The following is an 18,903-nucleotide window of genomic DNA, read 5'->3' on the forward strand; positions in this document are numbered from 1 at the left end:
TTTGTTTAATAGAAATGATCATTAAATACTTCTATTAGTAATGTGAAGATTATATTATGAAGAAATAGACAATGAGAAAAGAAACTCTTTGTATTCTACATCATGCTGGTACAAATTGTCAGCCAAATTTAAATTTGCTGTTTTATGAGCTGACAGTTAACGTCCGCTCCCCCAGTGCCAGTGCCACAATCCAGTTTGAACTTGGTGGCCTGTTCCCACCTGCTTTTGAAGAAGCTACTTTCATAGTTACAGAAACCAACCTTTGGCTTTAAAATTAATCTACCCCAGCATTTTTTAAACAGGGTGGTAACGTATGCTTCTAAAAAAGTATACAGGAACATGAGCGCTATGATGGTTGTGACCCACTCTCTTTATTCAAGTGTGTTGGGACTTCTGTACATAAGGGCTGGGTCAATCCAAGTTCAGCCCTGCATCCCTCTTTCCTCATAACGTCTTCTTCCCTTGTTCACATTTACAGGCTGCCCAACTCAGAGCAACACATCCAACATAGTACAAAAACAATAGAAAGCAATAAACTAGGGACTAAAATAACACTCACCTAAGTAAAGCCTGTTTTCCCCCCTCCTTCTCAAGCCCCCTGGCTTGAGAAGGTCTTCACAAGTGGAGATGATTAATGTGTGGCTGTCCCACAGGAAACACTTCAGAAATAGTTTGGGACTGTGGGATAAGCAAGTTCCCATTAGTAGTTCCCCCTCTCAACTCGGAGTTCCCTCTTCTGAAATCAAGGCACCATTGCAAGTTGCCACCATTTTCCTGTCATTTCTGGCTGCCTTTAGGTGGGGGGGTGGGGAGATTTCCCATTTCCCCTCATGGTAACAGAGGTTGTTTCCTTTTCCATGCCATAAAAGCAAATGCATCATGGGAAGAATGAAGATCAGGACAGGGAACCAGTTAGCTACCATTTTTGTGCTCCTCTATTGGCCAGCTGGAGAGAGAACGGTCCGGATTCAAGAAAACAAGGAGTGCAGCAAAGATGGTAGTGAGAACACTCGCATGATAGTGCAAAAACAGTGCTGACGTTTGTGGGCAAAGGCAGTGACTGCGTGGAAGAACTCAGAATTTCTAAGAATTCACCAATCACATAACATACTTGATAACAGCCTTCTCCACCTGACACTTGCAGACATGTTGAGATTGTAGCTCCCAGAATTCCTAACCAGCTGATATTTGCAAGCCCAACATATCTACAGTGTGCCAGTTTAGGGATGAGTGTCTTAGAGGATATTTTCAAAGGCAAGAAAAATGACCTAATGATGGAATTTGGGCAACTAGTTTAACTGGAAGGGCTGCAATGTCAGGAAGTTTCTATGCATACTAGGCAGAAATCATTCTATACTGTACTTGTTGAGCAGGATCTGAGCTAAAATAACCCAGGGTGTTGCAAATAAACCCTTTGGGCACCTACTGAGCACAACAACAAAATACTGTGCAGAACAAAAGGTAAGCAAGGACGAGCTGTGCCACACCACCATCTGTTCCCTCTCCAAATCATTCGGAACAGATTTTAAAGGTGACCCACATTTTCCCCACACTGTTTTCACCGCTTGGAGATTGAAAACGTGATTGGCATGGCACTGTATCTATTGTACGCTATGCATGCGTCTGACTCTGGAACTTGCAAAGGGAACCTCAGCAAACTGATGATCAGCCTGAGGCAGCCAAGAACTGAGCACGAAGTGTACAGCCAACCAGCACTCTCTCAAGACTTCAAACCTGCCAATTATTTACTTGTTCAATCCCTCGTAAAGAGTTTCCAGAGCTGCTCCATAAACTAACAAACAAACCTTTCCCTTTCTTTCACACAAATAGAAAGAAAATTTGTTTCTAGCTCCCCTCCACCCACAGTCCATGCATATATCTGATAGTTTGCAAAACATTTCTTTCAAGGGCTAGCATGGAACAGAAGGCTTCTGGTGAAGGAATAGAGGTGATATTTCCAGTAGCAATTGCATCTGATGGTTATAATTATAAAACTTTAGCAAAACTGCTCGAAATTTCACAAAGGAATAAAGAACACCTATGGTATCACCATCTTTTTTTTTTTTTTTTTTACAAAATTAGCCCAGCTATTTACCTATTCTTAGCATAATATGATGTCCTGCCCTCAAGAATTCTTGATCCTATGTAGGCTAGTTCTGATAGGTATGTCTATATATGAACACTGAAAGGCTTTGAAAGGAAGATGGTTACAAAGCATGTGTAGACATCAACATCATTAATGAAACTTGGGTATCACAGAAGATAAAGTTTACGAGGATAGATTGCAATGTTCTGTGAATTTTTGGTTTGAAAACAAGGACAAGTCTAAATGTATAATTTCATTTTTTTTCTTCCTAGCATTTTTCCCATGGGTGCAGGGTCTACTTTTTTTGGATCAACTGATATATTTTTATTTATATGAAATTTTGTGTGGCATGAAAGAATTGGATAGAAAGCAGCTTATAGCCCTTGCTTGGTGGATGTTTCTGCCTGGCAAACGGATTCATATCTACCTAAATTTGTTGTCTTCTAAATGTCTTCATAGCTCCAGTCAATACATTTTGAGAGCTGCAGCAATAGATTGAAGACTTGCATTTTTAGTGGGAAATCCCAGATATGAAGAAGAATAGAAAAGAGATAAAGCAAGATCACTTTGTCAGGACCATGCTCATGGGAAGGCCTCCTCTGCTGAATTTAACGAGAGAAAGCAATGAATCCAATAACCCATGGTAGCTTAGCCAAGCCTTTTACCTCCTGGCTCATGGATAAAAATAATCTTAAAATCAACATCAACCTGTATGACACAATGTTTTAGAAGAATAGGATATCCAGAAAAAGATGACAGCTTTTTACTCAATTCTGTTGATGCTTGTCACAATTTTGTAAAATGAAGGTATACCTTGCAGCTTTTATGACTAGCAAGAACTACAGTAGTTCAACCACTGGGAAGGGAAAAGTGGCTGCTTCAAGTGGCAGATGGTTCTCCTTGGCTGTTTCTCCTAAACCCTCCGGCTGTGCTCATCTTCCTGAATGTATGTGCTGGCAGCCCTGCAACTTACTTTCTATTGGCCTGGACTGTCTGCTTTCTCAGTTCTCTTCTCTCAACTCATCAGAGACCACCACACTGGGAAAGGCTCCTGAGGGACAGGCAATATGGCAACCAGCCCAGGTGGCATATTCTGGCTACAAGGCACACAATGTTGTCACAGTTCGGTGTTTGGGCATGAAGCAGATATCAGGCAGGGCGGTGAATAACTGGCAGCAAAGTGTTGAAGGGATAGAACTTACGGGCCCCCCAGGGTGATTTTGCCCCCCTTAAATTAGCCCATGGCCTTCAGATGTGATGGAAGATGGTCTTGCACTGCCAGCGTGGAAGCAAGACTCAACTGCCAAAATGGTTGGCTTTGAACGTGGGATGTGGGGGAAAGAAGTATCATCTTGCCCTTTGCTCCAGCCATCAAAGAATTTTCAATTGGCAGTTTTTAGGTTATCCTTAGCTCAGTCTCATTGTCCTTTTAGTTTAATATTATCAATAGTATGTTATACCCATACACAGAAAGTAATCAGAATCAACGTTTTCTATATGGTGCTGTTGTTATATCGTTTCTGTTTTGCTTTTTTTATGCTGGTCCTTGATTGTAAAAAAGAATTGATTGGTTGATCAACTGACATGGTTACATTATGGCATTGACTGACAGTGTTATAAAGGTAGTCCCCAGGTTAAGAACGCCCAGTTTAAGGATGACCCATACTTAAGAACGGAGCTTATTGTAGCGAAATTCAAGTTAAATATTCAATGGTTCGAGTTCATGATACAATACTACTTATGCAGTATTATACAATAGTATTGTTCTGGCTTACATACAAATTCGACTTAAGAACAGACCTTGGGAATGGAACTCATTCTTAAACTGGGGACTACCTGTAGTTAGTTCCCTCTGGCTACCATAGGCCTAAAATTTTGAAACATTAGCATTTAATGTTGGGGTAGGCAGAGGGACATAAGGAAGGAGAAGCAAAGTAGTAATTGCTCAGGAAAGTAGAATTAAAAAGATAAAATAAAACACAGTCCAGGTTTATGCATTAAGGTAAGCCATGGTGTTTTAAGACAAAGTAAGCATACTAGTGAATGAACCATAGTGACCTGGTTCACAATAACTCTGGGTATGCCCCATGGTTTACAAAGTACAGTGGCTTAGTTTATGTCTTACACTAAGCCATAATCAAACTACATTACAGAACAGAATTATTATGGCTTAGGTATACCTCCCTTATTCAATAATTATCTTCATGCCTTTAACTATTCAATGGAAAGTTGGAACAAGTTACAGATGTGCAATTTTGTGCACATTGGGTTCTAGCTAAATTGACTTTTACCAGCCTAGTGATCTTCTACTACAGCCACATGGCCAACCAGTTTGGAAAATATAGACTAGGTCCAACAGAATCTGCAATCCTAATAAATGTTTCCTGGGAATAAAGAGTATTATTGATTTGAATGTCAAGCTCAGTTAACAATAGCTGTTCTATCACTTTCTCATATTTTTTGTATAACAGGCAGAAGCATAATGATAGTCAAAATTAAACTAAGATGGTTTGGGAATTTTAGGCCATTTTCAAAAGATAAAAGCCATTTATTAAAAAAAAAAAGCAGATTCAGGTATTACTGCCTATAGTAAACAATATATGTTTGCATGAATTTTAAACAAATTCTGTATTTACATTCACAAAATGCTGGGTATGATGCAAAAAGAGAGAGAAAGATGCCCAACAGTAAAAGCATCAATAAATTCTACATGGATTGGCCACCAACAAATTAAAAAAATATTCAGAGTTTACTTTATATTTTTGGATGAAAATTGTCCTAGTTGCAAGGGGTGATCAAATCCATAAAACTGTTAAGAAACCTTGGATTTAAAGGAAAGTACACTCATTCAAAATTCTTGATTTGGAGGCACTTTTTTCACTAACCTTGAACGCTCAACCATTAGAAGGCATGACCATCAGATGTGTTTATGTTTGCCTCAGCAATTAATCATGATAAAACTTCTAGTTACTTCACTGCATACATGAGGAAATCTGTAATATTTCTGCATTTATAACATCTAACATATGATTTATTCATAAAGTAATTTTGCCTAATGCATCTATTCAGTTCTTTTATAATCAGTCTTTCAAAATTTAAATTACAAAAATCTGCTTATTTGGAAGAAGGGCTATTTTGAATCCACTTAGTTTTACATAAAAATCCAAACATATTAACAAACAATTTCTCCTAATATGCAATTAGGAACAATTACTCTTAAGATAACAGTGTGTTTTTATATGGTCATTCTTAGAATCAAATCCCCTTTGCCAGCAATGCCAAAGCGACATACAGAAATAGCCATCTATAACATGTGACCCTTTTTTTAATGCCTGCTGCCTCCTTCTATTTTTCCCCACACAGGGCTGTAAAAACAAAAACAATCCCCCCCTTCGAAATAATTGGATTTTTCTGGCTAATATAGGTTGAAAATCTATGAAAAGGCTTTTATCCTCAGCTGGAAAACATGGATTCCCCAGGTAACTACTGTAACTCACCCCGGGGACAAGATACCCAAGTATTCAGGACCAGAAGCCTTAATGTGGCAATTGAAGGACTCACAAGCTCATTTCTTTTTCTCTGGCAGTAAAAATACAGTAATAATGAATGCAGGTAGTTCTGTAATAATGTTCTGCCAATCCCTAACATCCAAATCAGTTCCTGTGGTGGCTATCTACCTGGCTAACAGTGGTGCTGCCCGAGTCTTTCTTATGTCCGTATCTGTTTTCTTATTGACACTTCAGCAAACAGTGGAGATTTTACTATAATGGTGGTATAGATTTTACCAATGAGAGCATAAGATTCGTGAATGATGTGTTTCAGTTTCACGTAAAAATGAAAAAATCCATTAAAAAGAAGGTAACAAAAAATGCAGTCTCCTTCTTCACGTGAGTCTGACAATGAATGAGAATGATATCGTATAGGAAATATATTATAGTTTCCTCTGCAAGCATAAAAATGAGAGGCAATTCTCCCGCAAGACATGGCATAATGTAATGCTACTCAAGTATTTATGAGTCTCCCTCCTCCTAGCCTGTTTGAAAGAAGCTAGGATGGCAATATTAGCACCATTCCCCTAGGTAATGAATAAAAACCAGGATATTCTGTTCATGGTTATATTCTGCAAAAGGAGAACACTTTTATTTTTAAATATTTATATGTAGTTCATACAGTATACATGTGTACAATAGCTTACAGGATCAAAAGGAGTAGATGCCCCTAAAATTATGCAATAACAACTAAATTACCAAAATGACAGGAAAAGAATATGGCAGGGGACCCCCATTAGCTAGTTTGGAATATAGGCACCCTCACAAAATGGCTACCAAGGTGGAGGTAGCCCATTACAAAATAATCATTTACCTAGAAGCAGGCGAGCTGGAGGAAATAGCGTGGAACAAGGTGAGCTTGTTCCACGTTATTTCCTCCAGCCCACCAAAATGGTCTCTATCAACTCGTTATTGTCTTTTTTCTAGTCAGGGAGAGACATTTCCAAACCAAGTTCTCAGCTGCAGCTGCTCAACATTTTTATTTTCTAAGAATCCCAGTAGAATCTATGTGGGTCCTACAATAGTTCTTGGAAATCAGAATAAGGTACTGGGGGCTGGCACTTAGCTTTAGAGGATATTAGCTCCTTCTGTATTTATTTTTGATCTAAACAAACAATCACAACCACAAACATCTGGTATGGGAGTGAGTTTGGTGATGGCCAAGTGAGATTCTGCTTGGCTGGTTGTCACCTATGGATGCCATGTTAGGGACCCAGGCAATTTCTGGTGAGGCAGAAGCAGACAAAAGTTGCTAAAGGCTCACTGAAGCAAATTTGTTCAGTCACCTTCAGAAGAACAGCAGGAAAAGGCTGCTCAGAGGAGAGTTCAGCACCAAGGCTGCTATACAAAAGGCCCTGCTCCTAGTTGAGATGAATCATGCTTCTCGGTAAAGAGGAACGGCAAGCAGGGTCTCATTTGAACAATTCCAAAGTTAGGGCTCTGGCTGCAGTAGGCATTTGCTGAGATAATCAGGACTTTAAAAAGTGAGGGTTTAAAAAAAAAAAAGAACCTAGAAGTTGTTCAATATATGTGTTATCAATTCATTTGTTAACAGGGGTCAGAGAGCACAAGATACACATCAAGACAAGCCAAATTGTGAGTCAACCAGGGTAGAAATCATCCTTCTTTGACTTTACAGCCCCTTCTTGTGATAGTAGGATCCATTAGCATAAAGCATAAAACTGGACACACGCACACCCGCCCCCGCAAGATGAGAAAATTAAGCCACAGGCATTTTGGAGGGATAAGGAGTGACGATTGATACACAAATGTGGCAGGGATAACAACCATCAGTTGCAACAAGCTCTTTCCAGCTCTCTGTCTTTGACCCATATGAGGGTGACAGAGAACAGAAACAAAGGGGAAGGAGTTGAAACTATCAACACCCTTTAACAATGCACATGCTTAACACCCAAGTCAGCATTTCCATGTCCTTCCGTCAAAACCAAGCCTGTTTGCAGTCCAATCCTATATTTCACATTATTCAGAAATCAGGACCTCTGTGTTCCTCATTGCTTATTCTCAAGTAAATTAATCTAGGATTCAACCTTATTACACACTTGGGTGACAGATATTAGCATTATTTATCTTCCTCAGTTGCATCCTCCTAGCTCTACCCTTTTGAGCAAGGCCTTTAATGCCTAGTGATTTACCCTCTCTAAAACAACAGAAAGAAGGTGCTGTTGTGTGTAGACACAGGGAAAAAATGTATGTACATATTGGATGTGTGCCACATATTTTTCTTCAGTTCTAATGCCTCAGAACCAAAGTGAACAGGCCCATCCTCTATGCCTCCGTGGGTATGTCCAGGCAAGGCTTTTATTATGCATGGAATAAGACCCAGTGTGGTGAAGTCATCAAGATGCTTGGTTGAGATTACATTTACATCTCCACTGGGTTCTTGTTCCTTTTTTGCTCACCAAAAGGTTTTTGCCCGCCAGTGAATTTGGCAGATGAATTGATTATGTCCACTTATTTCATCTGCCTCATACCTTTTTTCCCATCCAATGGGTTAGGATTATAGTGGGGGTCATTGATCAATGGTTGACAGTTACCTCTGTGAATGTAGGTGCCCATGCCATCATCACCACAAAGGTATTGCACCAATCAATTATGTCCATGTTGGGAACAAACTTCTCAGACATGAGATTTTAACACCAGCGGTGGGCAAAAAAGGAACAAGAGCTCTCCAATGGACTAGGGTGTTTTCTGAGTAACTTTTGCCCCATTGCAGCCTCTCATCCTAGCCTAGATTACAAGGTTTTGTGGTGAAGATAAAATGGAAGGAGTCCCACCTGCGTGCCACCCTTAGTCCCTAGGGGAAAGGCAGGATAGCTTTGTAATACAAATCAAACACATAAACCATCCTATTTCATGCACTTAATTTTAGGGGAGGTTTGGGCATGTTGTGTTGCATACATTGCCCTTTTGTGCTTTCCCAAAACATCTGCTTTCCTGTCTTTATTACTTGAAAAAAAATAATTAAGGAAGATGGTAATTAGCACTATAATTCTCTGTTGAACCAAGTGGCACGTGACTTTTTCCTGGGTGGGGTGGCAGAGCATCCCTCATGACATTTCTACACCAGAACAAACATCAAATCTGTAAAAATAACAGAAAGGGAGAGAGGAATGACAAGGGCCATGATATTCAAATGGCAGTCTCCACATCTTCTTCTGATTATTCCCACTTGAGAGGAATCCTTTTTTCTGGAAAGCAGCAGCGAAATTGAACCCAGGCCTTACATACAATACTGTGCAAAAGTTTTAGGCAGGTGTGAAAAAATGCTGTAAAGTAAGAATGCTTTCAAAAATATATATTGTAACTGTTTATGTTTATCAATTTACAAAATGCAAAGTGAGTGAACAGAAGAAAAACCCAAATCAAATCAATATTTGGTGTGACCACCTTTTGTCTTCAAAACAGCCTCAATTCTTCTAGGTACACTTGCACACAGTTTTTGAAGGAACTCAGCAGGAAGGTTGTTCCAAACATCTTGGAGAACTAACCACAGATCTGTGGATGTAGGCTGCCTCAAATCCTTCTGTCTCTTCATGTCATCCCAGACAGACTCGATGATGTTGAGATCAGGGCTCTGTGGGGGCCAAACCATCACTTTCAGGACTCCTTGTTCTTCTTTACACTGAAGATAGTTCTTAATGACATTGACTGTATGTTTGGGGTCATTGTCCTGCTGCAGAATAAATTTGGGGCCAATCACACACCTCCCTGATGGTATGGCATGGTGGATAAGTATCTGCTTGTATTTCTCAGGATTGAGGACACCATTGATCCTGACCAAATCTCCAACTCCATTTGCAGAAATGCACCCCAAACGTGCAAGGAACCTCTGCCATGCTTCACTGTTGCCCACAGACACTCATTATTGTACTGCTCTCCAGCCCTTTGGTGAACAAACTGCCTCCTGCTACAGCCAAATCTTTCAAATTTTGACTCATCAGTCCAGAGCACCTACTGCCATTTTGCTGCACCCCAGTTCCTATGTTTTCGTGCATAGTTGAGTCGCTTAGCCTTGTTTCCATGTTGGAGGTATGGCTTTTTGGCTGCAATTCTTCCAAGAAGACCACTTCTGGCCAGACTTCTCCAGACAGTAGATGGGTGTACCTGGGTCCCACTGGTTTCCACCAGTTCTGTGCTGATGGCACTGCTGGACATCTTCTGATATCAAAGGGAAGTAAGCATGATGTGTCTTTCATTTGCTGCATTAAGTTTCCTTGGCTGACCACTGCGTCTACGGTCCTCAGCATTGCCCATTTCTTTGTGCTTCTTCAAATGAGCTTGAACAGCACATCTTGAAACCCCAGTCTGCTTTGAAATGTTTGCCTGGGAGAGACCTTGCTGATGCAGTAGAACTACCTTGTGTCTTGTTGCTGTACTCAGTCTTGCCATGGTGTATGACCTGTGACATAAAACCATCTGCCACAACCTCACCTTAAGAGCAGAGTTTGGCTGTTCCTCACCCAGTTTTAAGCCTCCTACACAGCTGTTTCTGTTTCAGTTAATGACTGTGTTTCAACCTACATATGAAATTGATGATCATTAACACCTGCTTGGTATAATTGGTTAATCATACACCTGATTCTAATCCTACAAGATCCCTGACTTTGTGCAAGTGTACAAAGTGTGCAAGTATAAGAATTGATGCTGGTTTGAAGCCAAAGGGTAGTCACACCAAATATTGATTTGATTTGGATTTCTCTTCTGTTTGCTCACTTTGCATTTTGTAAATTGATAAACATCAAAAATTACAAAAGCAATCTTACTTTACAGCATTTTTTCACACCTGCCTAAACCTTTTGCACAATACTGTATGTGATGGTGACTTAACTGATCTTTTTCATCAGCCTACACACACATTGACACACACACTTGCCACTTTAACGTGGGCCTGCAGTAAACTCAGGGCAGCAACACAAGTTCCCTGGAATGCAGATTTCCACAAAAATGTTTGGTTTGGCACCTGAGCTTTACAAAAGTACCTGCCAAAGTGCCATTTTTAATTCCACTGAAGAGGCAAATACATTTGAACAAGAATTAATTACATATTGATGAATTACATATCATTAGTTTAATGCAATTTCAGTTAAAATGAAATGTAGGTTTTGTCCTGGCCCCTCCTTTTTGGAGTGAAACTTCAGGATGCCTCTCAAGGGCACCGAGGCAAAGAGAAGAAAGGGGGAGAGAAGTCTGAAGGTGAACTTAGATTAAAGAGAAATGCACACAGTTAATTCACTTATTTAATGTACCAGATAAACTCAAAGCAGGAGAACCAACTCTTTAATGGGTTAAAACGTAGAGTCAGCTCAGTGGGTAGGAGTGGCAAAGAAGGGATGCAGTGGAGGGGTGCAATTGCATTTTAATTACTGAAGAAATACTCAACTGCCAATGGACTTCGCTCTGAGACATGGAATAGGAGAGAAAACCATCTTATTCTTCAGCCCAGGCAGCAAGATACCTTGGGCCAGCCTTATTATGCAAGGTCCTCTATAAGCATCTTCCCACACTTCTAAAACGGAAATACAGAGAGGCCAGATTCTCCCATGTTAACGGCCACCTAGGAAAAGCTGATATGAAAAGCACAGAAAGTATTCGGAACTTTAAGCCTTGTGGCACGTTTGCGAATAGCATCTTTGCTATTCATTATATCTGTGAGAGACAGATATACTATTATGCTAGTACAATGGACGAGAGGGGATCAATTATTTTTTCTTTCCGACCTAGATCCTAACACTAGGATGACTCTCATACTCAAGTACGCCATACGTACCGGCTGTCTCATCAAATAAAAGACAAGCAAGCTAACAGGCAATTTTCTGTAAGTTGCCCTTGGAAATGTCAGAGAAAGCCAAATGACTGACATATCTTCTTCATTGTGTAGGAAACATCATGTTAGCTAATCCAAACTAGGTTACCAACACAAAACAGGACGAGAAGTTGCAGTGCATTCCAGCTGGGCACTACAGCTATAATTTGGTATGGAATGCCATCTGAGGAGACAAGAACATCTTCATTTAGCAAAGGGTTAAGGGCTAATTATTTTTGTTGCCTTTTATTTCGATATTGTTTACAGTAAGAAAGCATAATAAAATGCAAACCTTTAATTATAAAAATATAACAAACAGGCTTTCCCAGTTCAACTTTGATTGAGGTTTATCAGTTCTGAACTGAGGAGATGATTCAACTGCAATGTTATCATAACATTTAGCACGCTGAATTTGTGTGTTCCAGCTGTTTGATGTTTTATTAAATTTAATTTCTCCTTTCTGCAAGCAGAAGGCAAGATCTTCTGGAGCTATAGCTACTGTATTTTTCTTTCTTGCCATGTATTCTGTCTTGGCCTCTGTTTCATGCCAGATGGCCAACTATGAAATTTATGAGCAGATGACAAGATGATAGTATTCTCAGTAGATGGAAGCCGCAGTTCCAACGTTTTGATCCAGGAAAGATTAAGAAAGCAAATAGGTTAGGACAGCCTTCTCAACCTTGGCAACTTTTTCTATCTTAATGTGGACTTCAGCTTCCAGAATTCTCAGCCAGCATGTGCGGACCAACTCCCAGAATTCATGGGTGCTGGCTGGGGAATTCTGGGAGCTGAAGGCCCTCATACAGTATCTTAAAGTTACCAAGATTGAGAAACCCTGGGTTTGGATGTGTTTTCTAGCTATAGAAATCTAGAATAGCCAAGGATACCTGGTCATCTGGTTAAGGCATAAGGAAAAGTCTAGTGGCAAAATTGGATTTTTTTATATTTAAGCTATAAAAAACAAATCTGCTACAACATACTCTCCTTCAAAAGAATTTGAAATGTATTTTCACTTGGATTGGATTTTCAATACACAGACATACAGTAATGTGATTTGTTTCATTTTGGCCTAGCGTATGGTACAAACACAGCCATTGTTGTTTCTAAATTACAGTTTAACATTTAGCATGATGTGTGAGCCAGGCCATTATGGCTTGTTGAGTTATCTATGGTTAACACAGACCATGATTTAGTTCAATGTGTGAATCCAGCCAGTGTTTCTCTGCATAGTTCTATTTCCTGAACTTGATGTTTATGCTTGAGTGTGTAAGTGAGCGTGAGAGGGAGAGGAAGAGGAGACAGAGACTGGCTATACCTAAATGCATTTCAGAGACTTTATGAGCACAGCGTTAAGGCAGCTTGCAATGTCAAATATGCAATGCACGATAACATATTCATAAAATCACAGGCTAAGTTTCATATATTTCAAACATTTAAATACTAAAAGGAGCATGTATAATAAAAAGTACCACAAATAATAAAAAGCCTATTTTTAAAAGCCATTTGAAAACTAAAGTCAAGATGAGCTATGCAGCTGAGGAATTATGCTATATGTAAAACTGAACAGAAGACTCATGGGAGAAAACAGACACACCACACACTTTCCATGAAGAATGATGTTTGGAGCAGTAGAGGTTAAAGCTGTGTTCCAATACATCTGCTTGCTGAGCATTGTAAAATAAGAACTTGCTATTCAGATTTTAAATCAGCACTCTAGACTCTATTTTATTTATTTATTTATTTTTATTTATATATCCCGTTAAAAAACGACTCTGGGCAGTTTACAAAGCAGTTAAAATCAGTTAAAATTACAATATAAAATAATCCTAACTAAATAGAAACTAAATATATTCCCAGGATAGATGTTAAAATTGGCAGTAACCCGGGGAGCGTCATCAAGGCGCCAGCCCCCAGGATTGGTAAGATTCTTGTCACCCCATGCAAGACCCTACAGAGGCAGGTCTATGCTTTATTACTAAGCCATAGGTGAAGAGACCCCCCACCCCACTCCCAAATTAGAAATAACATGGCACAACTAAAATGTTTGGAATGGACCCAGGGATCAACTGCTATGGCAGGGGAACGATATCACACCAAGACCCAGAAATCAGAAGGTTTTGGCCCGGGGTTCGAAGGCCTAACCTAAGAGAATAAATGGCACGTTTGCCCTTCTACACCCACATTTCCAAGTTGCTGTTGCTGGCTATAAATACCAATCAAACATTCAGAAATGTATGGTGATTTTAATTCAGGAAACTAAAAGAGCTTGGATAATATCAATATATTTTTCAGTTTTTCACAACAGATCAGCTTTTTAGGAGAGCAGCTGAACAAAGCAAAATGGAAAATACTGTCAGTGCAGAAACAGTTTTTGGCAACTGATGATGAACAAAAGCTCTTAGATGTATCTCACAGCTACAATCTAATACTTCCACAAACAAAGTCAGCTCATCTCACCGCCACATTCAGAAACAGATTCATCAAATGCAGGGATGTGTAACATTGCAGTCCCTGTATCCCAGGCAATAATAATGCAAGAAGAAAAAAACAATTCTGTACACTTCTGTGATTCTCTCATAACGCTGTTATAATGCCCTCAACCCTTGAATACCAAACCACTTTACTCAGATACCTCTAAGTATGTTTGGACCTTCTATTTTTTAGGTCTTAAAGAACTAGAAATGTACTTTTCTTAAAACCTGATAAAACTGCAAGAAAGCTTAAATTGATCTCAATATTGCACAGCCTTGATTATGTGCCACAGACACTAGAGGATCACCAGAGTGCACCATTACAAATGTATTTTCAAGATAGGAAATAGGTTCAGTAGCAAGCTCCCACAGCTTGGGAATAGAGTTATATACTAAATAATTCAGGTTTACCAGTGCATTAGAAACTAAAAATAACTGGATAAAAACAGCTGGAAAAAAGTCATGGAACTGGCTGGTGAAGATGAACTTGTAGAGATGGCTAAATTGGCTTCCTTGATTAGAGAAAAGACAATATCTATGTTTATGGCTGACTGGAAACCCCTGACAGACTTCTTGTGTGAAACAGAAAAAATGAACTTGTGATTTATGATTTTGTTGATTAGAACAAATAGATTACAGAAAAAAAGAGAGTGGATTGTTTTGTTTTGTTTTTTTGTAATCATGGAGTAAGCGGTAAGTTTGTATTTGTATTTATAATTGTTGTAAAGAAAATCGGAAGCTGCTTATTTCTATTTCTTTTCATTTTTTTTTGTGCTTTTGGCTTTTTCTTCTTCTTTGTTTTTTTTCTTTTTCTTTTCTTTATCTTAGTTCTTGTTAGTTTTTATCTCCTTTTTAAAATTTTCAGTAAAATTATATTAAAAAAAAAGAAACTAAAAATAATAATAATAATTCCCCAAATGAATGGAACAGAGAGGAAGAAAAAGATTACCTGCCAACCCTAAACTTCAACCCTGTCCTGCCTCTCATGCATGAAGTTAATTTAGCCATTTAGGAAACCATGGCAGAGTTGGCCAGAGCAATTTCTCAAACTTCCCATTTGGTGGTTGTTTCCCTGGCATATTTGTTTGCTATGTTTAGGGAAGCTTGAAATGGGAAGGGCAGAGTTACTGTATCTCAGCTGCAAAACCCCAGAGGATCACTAGAGGGCAGCAAAGAACTAGAGGCTCTTTTCTGACATCTAACCGTCATAATTCTTGCAGGCTGTACACAACCGCCCAAGAGAGGGAAAGGCCTGAGAACAGGGGGCATAAACCAGTTTCCTGAGAACCTCACCCTCTGCTTTTGTTCAACGTTACAAAGGACAAACATTCACAGAATGAAGCATGGAATTCAAATAGCAATGAGAACAAAGGCACTTACAAATTCACAATATCTTCCATGAACAATCTGGCCAAAGGAATGCATCAGACGTGTTTACGTGTACAATGATAATAGAAGTACTTAGCCAAATCCGGCCACAATTTCTTTAAATAAGGCAAGTCCTTAAAAACGTGGAGACATGAATTAAAAATGAAAAGAGTATCAGTTCAACAGCAGTTGGGTTTTCAGCAAAAAGTTGTTTCTGAAAAGTGAAAGTTAACCAAGAAGGGAAAAATCAAGAGAAGATAATACTTACCTTTCCTGCAACCTTTGCACATACTAAACCTCTACTTCAGTCCCGAGCCACACTTACTAATTGCTTGGCTGTACTTCCTTAACGTACAGTACAGAAATGGGAGGGACAGAGAGCAACAATTTCAAACTGAACGCAAACAGTTCTAGTGAACTTTTGCTGATATCCTCTAGGCTCTACCTCAGATTGTAACCTGACAGAGCAGGGTTCCTCAACCTCAGCAACTTTAAGATGGGTGGACTTCAATGCCCAGAATTCCCCAGCCAGCCATGGGAGTTGAAGTCCACTCATCTTAAAGTTGCTGAGGTTGAGGAACCCTGTGACAGAGCACCAACAAAAACATCTGGAGATGACCTCAGCTAAGCGGCAGAAGACTCATTACCTAACTAACTTTCCATTAATTTTATCTACTTTCTAGGGAACCTGAGACTTTATTCGGGCAAAACCACAGGAAAACGAGCATCGGGAAACATCTATGCCATCACTAGTTGGTCTCAACAGCATGTAGAAGTGCTTCTCACCACTATATCTGTAATGTTTCCACAACCATTCCTTATACGTGTATCCAGAAATACGGTAAACAACTAAAGGAACATCACCTATCTTTGAATTATTCCCCATTCAATGGTGAACCATTCCCTAAGCATACAAACATTATGCAATTCCTTTTTGTTGTAAGCAGAATTTTTCAGAGCGCAGAAAAGGAGTTAGAGAGTGCTAAGTAAAAAAAATAAAAGATATGAAGAAAAATAAAAGTAAACATGCCTGCAACTAGTTTACACCGATGCCATTCACTATACCGCTCCATACATTTCTATCTTTGCAACCCATCCTTTCTTCTTCCACATCTATGCACTGCTTGACAGATTGGCTTACAGCATCCCCACACGATCCTAATCCTTCTTTACTTTTAATTTAACTGCATTCACTCTACTGGAGGCCCCATGCTTAGCATTTTCATTCACCTCCAAACCAGTACCGTCACTGTGCCTTTTCTGTGCCTCTTTTAACCTTAACCGTTCTTTGACTACATTTTTGCAACTATCTTTTCCGGTGAATAGTCATACATGGCGCCTGTCTTGCCTCCTCATTCTTTTGCAGCAGTCATTCTTGTATAGCACATGCATTTTTCTCATCCGCGGGTTTTTAAACTTCAACCCTCCACCAAATATCCTTTTTCATACTTTCTGTTTGCATAGTAATTCCACGCCTCTGTGGTACCCTGTAGCGTAATTCTAGGCACTCTGTTCTAAGCAGTGTCTGCATCATCGGTCCTTTCATCTTCTTTCCATTCGTAATGTTGGGAGATTAATTATATATTCCTTACAAGCATCATATTTTCTCTACTTTCCCTCTACTTTCTTTCACTTTTTTCTCTTCTTCCATGCACATTTTTTCTAAGAAATTACTTGTTCCACATGCAGATCCTCTTGTTATTCTTGCATCCTTCATGAATTTCCTCAATTTTTCTTCATAAACAGTAAAATATATCAGGATTTTGTATTGATTCTTTTGCTATATATATGCTTGATTAGGCTTATGCTTAAACCATGCACAGTATTTGAAACAAAAAGACCTTTTTCTAAACAGATATTCACCGGTCACCATTCACTTCATTCTTGGGAGCTCAATCACTTTTCCTATTGTCTTTCGTTCTCGTCCATACATTCATGTCACTTTTTTTCCCCCAAAAAAATCATCTATGGTTTTTCCATTATCACTGTTCACTGAAGTGTAACAGGCAACTCTCATCAGCCTATAGATTCCTACTTTTATACTTACCCATCACAATTTCAGTGAAACCAATTTATATGTTTTGACATACACTTTAGCTCTTTTGTTTGTAATTAAAACTTAACTTTCATTTCCTTGTATTTATCAACTGCATTCCAAAAGACCAGACACCCTTGCTTTTTTAGTTTTACAAACACCCAGTATAACTTTTGTCCTTTAATTTCATTAGTTAATTCATGCTCTTTACCATTTACTTCTCTTACATTCCAAGCCACAATATTAAAAGGATGTGTCTGTGTATGCATTTGCATCTATCTATTGTCATCGTCATCATCATCATCCTATCTCCTATACAATGCCTGTCTTCCTTACCTTGTCAACCTGGTATTGCCATTTGCAAATGAACCCAGTTCTAGACATTTTGCCTCCCTACAAGTGTGCATATATGTCTGTATGTATATGTTGTACAGAAAGTTGAGAAACACTGGCCTAAACCATATTAGCAGCCATACATTAGATCTGCCCTTTATCTTAGACCAGGTGAAACATGACCTGGTGTTGGGAGAAATTTCTGTCAGTCCCTTGACATGGACAGATCATTGCCTTGTGACCATTGAGTTAACCAGAGCTACCAGCCTCCACAATGTGTGGCCTGTCCCAGTGCTTAATAGACCGGGAAGTTTTCAGAATGGCACTTGGGGTTTTTCCTAGTGAAATGGAGAGTAGTTCTGTTGTGCACCTAGCCAGCCTCTGGAATATGGAGACACGCAAAGCATTAGACAGGATTGCCACTCAGTAGCCTTTCTGCATCTGCTGAAATCTCTTTGGTTTTTTGAATTGCTCCGGGAGGTGAAATGAGCAAAGACATGTCTGGTGGAAGCAAGAGGAGGATGTGATTGAACATAGCCAAGAGTTCAGATTCAAGGCTACTCTGTTGTGGAAAGAGTGGCAAAATGATCCTACTTCTCCACCTTTATTGCATCTGCAGAATGTCAGCCAGCTGCACTATTTAAGATAACTCACTCCTTTTTGAGGAGAGAAGTTGTGATCATCGGGCTAATAATTTCAGATGAAATAGCTTGTTTGCTCTGAATTGAAAGCTGAATAAACAGGATCCAACAACAGTAGTGCCTTTCAATGTCATCTGGGAGGGTTTTGAGCCCAAGGAAGTGGGCAGAATTCTCTGTTCTCTAGCTCTGCCACTTGCAGACTTGACCTCTGCTTCTCTGGATTAAAGCAGACAGGAAGAAACAGGGAGGCAGATCTCTATAGTCAATGCCGCCAGACAACTATCACCCCATATTCATTCTCTCCTTATGGGGAAGGTTGTAAAGATGGGGCACCAATTAGAGAAGTAGATTATATGGACCCTTAGCAGGACTGAGGTCACACTGGTCACCCTCATAGGTGACTTGTAGATACAGCCAAACACAGGATTCTTCAGGCTGCTACAAGGTGGGGAATTGGAGGCATTGATTTGTGGTGGTTCCACTCTTCTGTGAGTGGGCGGACCAGGTTATGGCGGGAAGAGGTCTGGCCCAGGGTTGCTCCATTATGGTGTGCCCCAGGGCTTGATCTTCTCCCCCATCCTGTTTAACATTTGAGAC

General features: G+C 39.6%; 1 protein-coding gene across 1 annotated transcript in view; it reads right to left on the reverse strand.

The window, feature by feature from the left end:
• The window catches only part of EVPL (envoplakin), a 77,558-nt gene extending 61,798 nt beyond the window's left edge, over positions 1–15,760 (reverse strand). The window contains exon 1 of the mRNA XM_088133383.1: positions 15,566–15,760. The gene's annotated coding sequence lies outside the window, so the exon portion shown is untranslated. The remainder of the gene's footprint in view (positions 1–15,565) is intronic.
• Between the last annotated feature and the right edge of the window lie 3,143 nt (positions 15,761–18,903).

The sequence above is a fragment of the Python bivittatus genome, unplaced genomic scaffold (genome assembly GCF_059951505.1).
Source record: "Python bivittatus isolate LINGU-HERP-01145 unplaced genomic scaffold, Pbiv_v1 ctg000080_np1212, whole genome shotgun sequence".
In the NCBI taxonomy this organism is placed as follows: domain Eukaryota; kingdom Metazoa; phylum Chordata; class Lepidosauria; order Squamata; family Pythonidae; genus Python; species Python bivittatus.